The sequence below is a fragment of the Capsicum annuum genome, chromosome 6, assembly GCF_002878395.1.
Source record: "Capsicum annuum cultivar UCD-10X-F1 chromosome 6, UCD10Xv1.1, whole genome shotgun sequence".
Classification (NCBI taxonomy): domain Eukaryota; kingdom Viridiplantae; phylum Streptophyta; class Magnoliopsida; order Solanales; family Solanaceae; genus Capsicum; species Capsicum annuum.
Genome location: NC_061116.1, coordinates 850056 through 859476, shown reverse-complemented (window position 1 = coordinate 859476; position 9421 = coordinate 850056).

Genomic DNA, 9421 nt, shown 5'->3' with positions numbered 1-9421 from the left:
GATTGGATTTGTAGTTGACCCTGCGAGCTCACTCATTCATCTCTAGTTCTACCTAAATCAACTTAGGTACTATCACTATCCTAACATTGAGTTGGTGAGAACTCATTTCAACTCAGAGTGATCGATCGATGACTCGGGTCGGGATGAACACAATACCAATGCCATGCAATTGTAAAGACTCGATTGAATTTGTAGTTGACCCTGCGATCTCACTCATTCATCCCTAGTTCCACCTAAATCAACTTAGGTACTATCACTATCCTAACATTGAGTTGATAAGAACTCATTTCAACTCAGAGTGATCGATCGACGACTCAGGTCGGTATGAACACAATACCAATGCCATGCAATTGCAAAGACTCGATTGAATTTGTAGTTAACCCTGCGAGCTCATTCATTCATCCCTAATTCCACCTAAATTAATTGCTATAAAATCTGTTACAACAAACGACTAAGCTATTGAAAATTTTCAAACAGGTATATATATGTTGCAACAGATGACATATCTTATTTAATTATCAAATAGCTATTTGCATCTGTTGTGACAGATGACTGAGCTGTTGGAAATTTTTTTAAAAATATTTATATCTATTTTAACAGATGACATATCTGATTTTATTAATTATCAAATGAACATTTTCATCTGTTGTCACAGATGACTCAGCTTTTAGAATTTTTAAACAGATATTTATATCTATTGTAACAGATGACTGGGCTGTTCAAATTTCTAAATAGATATTTATATATGTTGCAACAGATGACATATCTGTTTGAAATTTTTTTTATCTCTTTTAATTTTAAAGCAAGAAGCTTCTGGTCCAAGTAGATAATATCAAGTAGTAGTACTTACTACTAAAGGCGGTAAAAAATGTTTCTTGAATATCTCAAAAGTGAGTTCATTGAGCAGTCTTGTCTTGTCTTTTCAATGTCAATAGTCTTAGTCTTCCTCGTGCCCCTCAAATTATTAATCAAATTAATGAATATTGAAAACCACCACGTCTATGTATACAGTACATCTATAGAAATTATCTCAACTCTTCCTTCAGTTGCAGTTTATTTTATTCAACTCTCATTTTTTTCTCTCTCCTCTTTAGGGTCACAACCTTTTTTCTCGCTTTTCTCTTCTCTTCTCATAAATATCTTTTTGTATCTAAACCCATCCATATCTTTCCTCGACTTAACTTTCTATTTTGATCCCCTTTTTGATATTAAGGTATGGTTCACTATTGCTCTTTCATTCTCGTCTTCTTCTTTGCATGTTATTTACATCTGTTTTTTTATTTAATTACTATTTACCCATATCATATTTATTAAATTTTTTTTAAGGAACTTGTAAGTGTTGAATAAAGAATCCAAGAATTTTTATTACAATATGAGAAAAAAGTCATCTGTTGGGAGAAGTTTAAAAGCCTTATTGGCAGTATCATTTTTCTGTATGTATCTTGTTTGTTTCATTATTGTTGATGCAGTTATTGATGTTGTTGGTGGGATTGGCATTGTTGGAATTTGTGGTATTATTGATGGTTCTGGCATAAAGGATGTTGCTTCTTTGTTGTTGATGATGTTGTTGGAACAAATATTATTTTCTCTTTATTGATGTTTATGTTGTTGTTGATGTTGCAACAGATGGAGAAACTGTTGGAACAAATAAAACCACTAGAAAGGCTGGTTTAATGTATTCCATCAGACTCCACATCTGTTGCAATAGACTCCACATCTGATGCAACATATGGACAATGTTCTTTTTGTGACATTAATTTTTTTCCTCTTCTTTGTAGATATAAGGAACTGACAATTGATCAACTTTTGACGGACTATCTCAAGAGGCTGCAGTAAAGATGGGATCGAAGGAATAAGCTGCTTGTAGATGAAACTACTTCATATGTGGGAGTTATGTATTACTGATAGTGTTATCGTGAAAACACACATATAGTGCACTGATTTTATGAATGATGTTTTTACTAACTAGTCATAGATCGTTCAAATAAGATGTCTGCAATTTTATAGCTAAGTTTGGTAGGTCCGAACTGATAAGGCTGAGGGACCATGAATATGGTTCTGATAGCCTGTTAAGATTTAATATCAGTTGCTGCTCATGTTTATTTGTCAAGCATTGTGAAGGGATCTAATTTTTGTGTCATTGTAAAGAGATTCAATAGCGATTGGACTAACTTTTAGGGTGCATTGGACCCTTAGAGGGCCTTCGAAGCTTACACTGCATCTAATAAAAATGGAAAACCAATATATTTATTGCCCTAGCCAAAATTTATATGGTTGGGTTGCTCGCTCGGAGTGATGATTTTATGCCAGAATATGCGGTAGAAGAGTGCTTTCAAAGAAAAATGGGTGGTTGATGGAAGACTATATCATCTAAGAGCTAATTGAAGAAGAGACATAGGGTAGAAAGTAACTTCTAACGAATCTGGCCAGTGGAATCATCTTATCAGATGCAAGATCTGAATCAAGTGTAAATATAACAGTGTATCCGGTAATGTAACTTCATCTGTTGTGTCTTTGAAAGAAAAATAATGCAGATGGACACTTTGCTAGGGAGCTGCGTGGTTGGGATTATCACTTAGATAGAAAATAGGAGAAGACCAACAAAGAAGCCTCATGGGCATCGAGGGTAGAAATGATGTACAACAAGTCCAGAAAACTTCTGCCAACAACAACTGCAGTTAAAATAATGAATCTAAGCGAAGGCTGCAAATTTCATCCCATGCCTTTTTATTTGTGTTTTCGATCAGGTCCACTGTCGTTGACCTGATCGGAACCACAAACGAGATTGAAAGACAAATAGAGTATCATTGCTTCCTTAGCAATATGGTTATAATTGATTGTATTTTCTTGCCTTGACATGCTTTCAACATTTCTTGAAGTAGATCAGATGCTTACTGTAGTATGTGAATCCCGATAATTTTCAAGCTTGCCTCCAGCTTGTTGATTCTGTATTCAAGCTGGTCGTTGCCCTCTTCGAAGTTGGTAAAGAGTTTCTCATCTCTTGTGAGCTCGATCAGGAACACTACCTTCAAAGTTATGGCATTTTAGAAGCCCTTCAAAACACTTTCTTCAGAAGCCTTAAAGGATACATAGAGGGTCTCTGTGTTTGTTTTAGGTCAAAATATGTTGATGCACGTTAAAGATGTGGTCCCAAAAGTTAAACAACACACTTTTATCTAGCGTTGCTCCATGCATCTTGCTCAACCAATTTGATAAATTAGTAAGCATGGAGTTATGTAGCATGTGATCTAAACCAACTCTACCAAGCCTATCAAACGTTACGTAACACTAAGATCATTACTCTATCAAAAAAATATGATCGAGTTAGTGCACAAATTGAACGAGCTCAATCTCTCAGCCTTTCTGTTGATTGCTCTTCTCCAATATAGATGACAAGATATTTGTTATGCAAAAGTCTACACCGTCGCCAGACATGTTCCCAGGCAATCATGTCTGGCGATGGTGTAGACTTTTGCATAACAGATATCTTGTCATTTATATTGGAGAAGAGTAAGCAGCAGAAAGGCTGACAGATTGGGCTTTTTTTCTATGTGCACTAACTCAGACATATTATTTTGATAAGGTAATGAGCTTGGAGTTACGTAACGTTTGATAGGCTTGGTAGAGCTGGTTTAAATCACATGCTACGTAACTCCATGCTTACTAATTTATCAAATTGGTTGAGCAAGATGCATGAGCAACGCTCGATAAAAGTGTGTTGTTCAACTGTTGGGACCACATCTTCAACGTGCATCAACATATTTTGACCTAAAACAAACACAGCGACCCTCCATGTATCCTTTAAAGCTTCTAAAGAGAAAGTGTTCTGAAGGGCTTCTAGAATGCCACAACTTTGAAGGTTGTGTTCCTGATCGAGCTCACAACAGACGAGGAAATCCTTACCAACTTCGAAGACAGTAATGACCAGCTTGAATACAGAATCAACAAGCTGGAGGCAAGCTTGAAAATTATCGGGATTCACATACTACAGCAAGCATCTGATCTTATCCAAGGAATGTTGAAAGCATGTCAAGGCAAGAAAACACAATCAATTCTAACCATATTGCTAAGGAAGCAATGATACTCTATTTGCCTTTTAATCTCATTTGTGGTTTCGATCAGGTCAACGGTAGTGGACCTGATCGGAAACACAAATAAGAAGATGGGATGAAATTTAAAATTCAAAAATTGCTACCTCACTTAGTTTCCTTATTTTCACTGCAGTTGTTGTTGGCGTAAGTTTTCTAGACTTGCTGAACATCATTTCTACCCTCGATGCCCGTGTGGCTGCTTTATTAGTCTTCTCCTATTTTCTACCTAGGTGATAATCCCGGACATGCAGCTCCCTAGCAAACTATCCATCTGCATTGTCTTTCTTTCAGAGACACAACAGACGGAATTACATTACCGGATACACTTTTATATTTGCACTTGATTCAGATTTCACATCTGTTAAGATAATTTCATCGGCCAAATTCGTTAGAAGTTACTTTCTACCATGTGTCTCTTCTTCAATTAGCTCTCAAATGATATAGTCTTCCATCAATAACCCATTTTCCCTCGAAAGCATTCTCCTACCGCACCTTCTGGCATATAATCATCAACCCGAGCGAGCAACCCAACCATATAAATTTTGGCCAGGGCAATAACTATATTGGTTTTCCATTCTTGTTTGATGCAGTGCGACGCTTCGAGGGCCCTCTAAGGGTCCAATACACACTTAAAGTTAAGTTCAATCGCTATTGGTTCTTTGCAGTGACGATAAATATTGATCCCTTCTCAAAACTTGACACGCATAAACACGAGCACCAACCGTCAGTAATTTGTAAAAGGGTATCTGCACCATCTTCATGAGGTCCTCAGCCTTATCAATTTTGAACCCATCAAAATTAACGGTATAATGCAGGATTTTGTTTGAATGATCAATGCCTAATCGGTTAAATACTGCATTCACAACAACATTGTACTTTGTGTGTGTTGTCCCGATAACCTTATCAGTAATACATACTTAACTTCGACACATATGATAGTGGATCCATCTGCATGCACCTTATTCTTTCTAGCCCATCTATAGCTTAAATTAAATAAACAGATAACTAGCTTGTTGCAACAGATGACACATCTATTTATATTGTCAATCAATTGGAGACATCTGTTACGACAGTGATCAACCTGTTGCAGAAATCAAACATATATATACATCTGTTGCAAAAAGATTGCCATTATTTTGTAAGTTATATAACAGAAAGAATATATTTTGTAACAGATTACCCATCTGTTAGATTTATTTTAAAGCAATTTTCTTTTCTTTTCGAGATGCAATAATTTATAAATAGGTTCCTCCTTACAAAGATGGATGATCTAGATTCGTACAAGAATATTAATATCAAGTCCTTGTATAAACTTCAAAGGCAGTTTGGTTGATGAACTCCAGAGAGATATTTGGCTGACTTCGGAGCAAGGCTGCCGGATGAATGAAAGATGTCTGATTGACACTAATAATAGTAGTAATAATAATAATTAGGTAATGTTTGTTATTTTAGTGATTATTTTCCTCCTTTTATATATCAAATCTACCTAGGGGATTCAAAAGTCTATGAACATTCATTTCATTTTGTTGTCGACTTTGAATTTTTAATTCTTATTTAGTATTTAATAATAATCATTCTGTTTATTTTTTGTTCTCAACATGTCGACGAATGGTGGTAGGGATTGAGCAGCAATTTGTGTCAACAGTTAGAGGTTAATGTGCTACGACAGATCGATCATATGTTATACCTGGCGGTTATTTATAAAAAAAAGGGCTATTGTTGTTATTGAGAGGATGAAAAGAGAAAAACATGACTCGGAGTTCCAATTATTCAATATGAAAAATGTTTCGTAAATAAATAATAAGGAAATAAATAATAAACACAATTTATAATCACAATTTTAATAACTGATTGTGACTTTTCACCATTTTTATTTTTGAATTTATTTTTAAAATTATTTATTATATAATAAAATGATTATTATTTTATTAAGGAATTTGAAAAGGTATTTTTTTTATTTATAAAATAAAAAAGTAAGCAAATTTGGATTAATGATATAATGATATAGTTATTTTTTAAAAAAAAAGTAGATTATATGTTGCATCAATTAAATTATCTGATGCAACAGGTTCACTATGGTTGCAACAGATGATATATCTGTTGTCACAGATGATTTATATGATGCAACCTATATCGAGTCACAAATCAATAAAATCAGTTCTTAGAAAGAACTAATTAATAATAATAATCTGAAAAGTCATGACTTATCACAATATTTCTTAATTTAATTAATTCATTACTTTTCACATTAATAAAAAATATAATTAATAAATGGGGGTGAACAGTTAGATTATATGTTGCAACAGATATGTTATCTGATGCAACATATTTTATATTTGTTGCAACAGATAATATATCTGTTGTCATAGATGTGTTATCTGATGCAACAGATATAGAATCTGTTGCCACAACTCAATAAAAACGGTTCTTCGAAAGACTAATTAATAATAATAATCTGAAAAGTCATGACTTATATCACAATATTTATTTTCTTAATTTAATAAAAAATTTAATTAATGTATGGAGGTGAATAGTCGCGCCTTTTTGCCTCTCATTCAAATTCAATCCTCTATAAATAGGTCCGTCCTTACTGAATCGTTCATTCAAATACACACTCTATTTATTTATTACATGTCGTCTTTCATATTACACTCTAGAAGATAAGATTATGGATGACCCAATGTGGGACGTTGCTTTTCTCCAAGACGCCGTGAATGAACTTTGAAATCAACTTCGTGATCTGCAATGGGAATTGGGAGGAGTTAGATCAAGAATGCCCCGCGAGATATGCAGGCTGAGGAGAGCCTTGCTACTTTCGGTTGAAGATTGGTCGGCTGGCAATGCTGATAATAATAATAATAATTAGACTATTATTTTTATTTTAGTCTATTATATGTATTTTTATTTGTTTAATAAATAAATTATGTTTGATCTTTGACGTTTTAATCCATATTTAATTTTCATTCTGTCTATTATCTTCTCAACAAATATTTCGACGATTCGACGTAAAAAGGAATAATTTAGAATCCAGTAGCAATAGCAAGATTTATCTGTTGGGTTTGTGGCAGGGGTTGATTTGTGTTGTTTCAAACAGATTAATCATTCGTTGCAACAGATAATTAGTCTAGTGCAATAGATAAATATTCTGATGCAACAGATAAACATCCTGATTCAACAGATAATACGTCTAATGCAACAAATAATACAATGATGAAACAGATAAATAGTCTAATTTAACAGATTACTCATCTGATGCACCAGATGATTGATCTATTTAAATTGTGGGCACTTGTGTTTGATTCATAATTGGGGTTCTATCCATTGTTGGAAAAACAGAAGTGTACCCAGATGACAAATACGAATAAAAATCATAATTTTACTTATCAAAGTAACCTATGAAGTAATGCCAAAGTGGAAAGTGATGTAGTAAATAAAATTTGACCTAAGAAATTGGTCAGATCGCAGCAGTAGCGCTGTACCACCAACAACAACAATAACAACAAATGGTCGACAAGAAGAAGATGAAGCAAAAGATGATGAATAAAGTAGCAGAAACATAAACAACAAAAATTGTTAAAAGAGAGAAAACAACAATGGATGAGAAGAGAGAGAAAGACGCCTTTTTTCCCCTCTGTTTTCCGTTATTTTAGGTATACATTGGGATCAAAGTGTAAATTTAAAAACTTATGGGTTATTTTAAAACTTTCCCAACTTTCTTAATACATAATAAAGTGATTGTCATCTTCAACTAATAATTAAGACTTGTGTCACCTACACCTCATTTTAAAACTCTTTTGTCACCTGTGACTCAAACCCCCTATTTACTTGACACTTTTTTTATTTATTTTTTTGGTAGAGCTTATTTTATTAAATTAACCTTATTAATTATGTTCTAAAAATATAAATTTGAATATTATACATTATATATATATATATATATATATATATATATATATAATTTAATGATAACGATATGATAAACTTCTCTTGATTTCACACACTAAAAAACAATTAAATGTGAACAATTGCAATTCCAATGTCTAAGGATTGTTATTATTAATATGTGTAAGGGGCAAAGTAGTAACATTCATCATTCAATTTATGATTTTTTAATCATCATATAAAATAAAATGTGTCCAACTAAAATGAGAAAAAGGGAGTAGAATTTTATCAAAAAAAAAAAAAAAGAGACACATATGATTTGATAGGATTTTATTACCCAAAAGAAAAAAGAAAAAAAGACATATGAATTAATAGGATTTTATTACAAAAAAAAATTAAAATACATATGATTTAATAGTAAGATTTTATTATATATGTATAAAAAAAGGCATGAATTTTAGGATACATAAAAATTGAACAAAATCGATTTTTCAGAAAAAAAATTGTCACGCATAAAAAAATGAATGTCATGTTAATAAATGGCAATATGGATTAAGGATTTTATCACCAAATAAACCATATATATTAATTAGGATTTCATCACCAAAAAGAATAAAGAATATATGAATTAAGGTTTTACTACCCAAAATAAAATAGTCAAAAGAAACATAAATTAGTAGGATTTTGTTACAAAAAAGGACATTTGAATTAGGACACACAAAAATTCAACAAATTTGAATTAAGATTTTATTACCAAGAAAAAAAGAACAAACAAAACATATGATTAAGATTTTATTACCCCAAAAAAAAAAGAGACACTATATATATATATGAATTAAGGTTTTATTACCAAAAAATATATAGTCAAAAGAGATATAAATTAGTAGGATTCTGTTTTAAAAAAAGGACATTTGAATTAGGACACACAATAATTCAACAAATTCGAATTAAGATTTTATTACCAAGAAAAAAAGAACAAGAGAGACATATGAATTAAGATTTTATTACAAAAAAGGGAAAAAAAAAATAGAGTCAATATGAATTAAGATTTTATTACCAAAAAAAATAAACAAAAGAGACACGTATGAATTAACAAGATTTTATTATAAACAAAAGGTCATAGAAATTAGGACACACCAAATTCAACAAATTCAATTTAAGATTCTATTACCAAAAAAGAGACAATATGGATTAAGATTTTATTATATAAAGATATATATTAATTAGAATTTCATCACCAAAAAGAATAAAGAGAGACACATATGATTTAAGATTATACATATCTATATATGTGTGTGTGTGTGAATTAAGGTTTTATTACCAAAAAAAATATAGTCAAAAGAGACATAAATTAGTAAGATTTTGTTTTAAAAAAGGACATTTGAATTAGGACACACAATAATTCAACAAATTCGAATTAAGATTTTATTACCAAGAAAAAAAAGAAC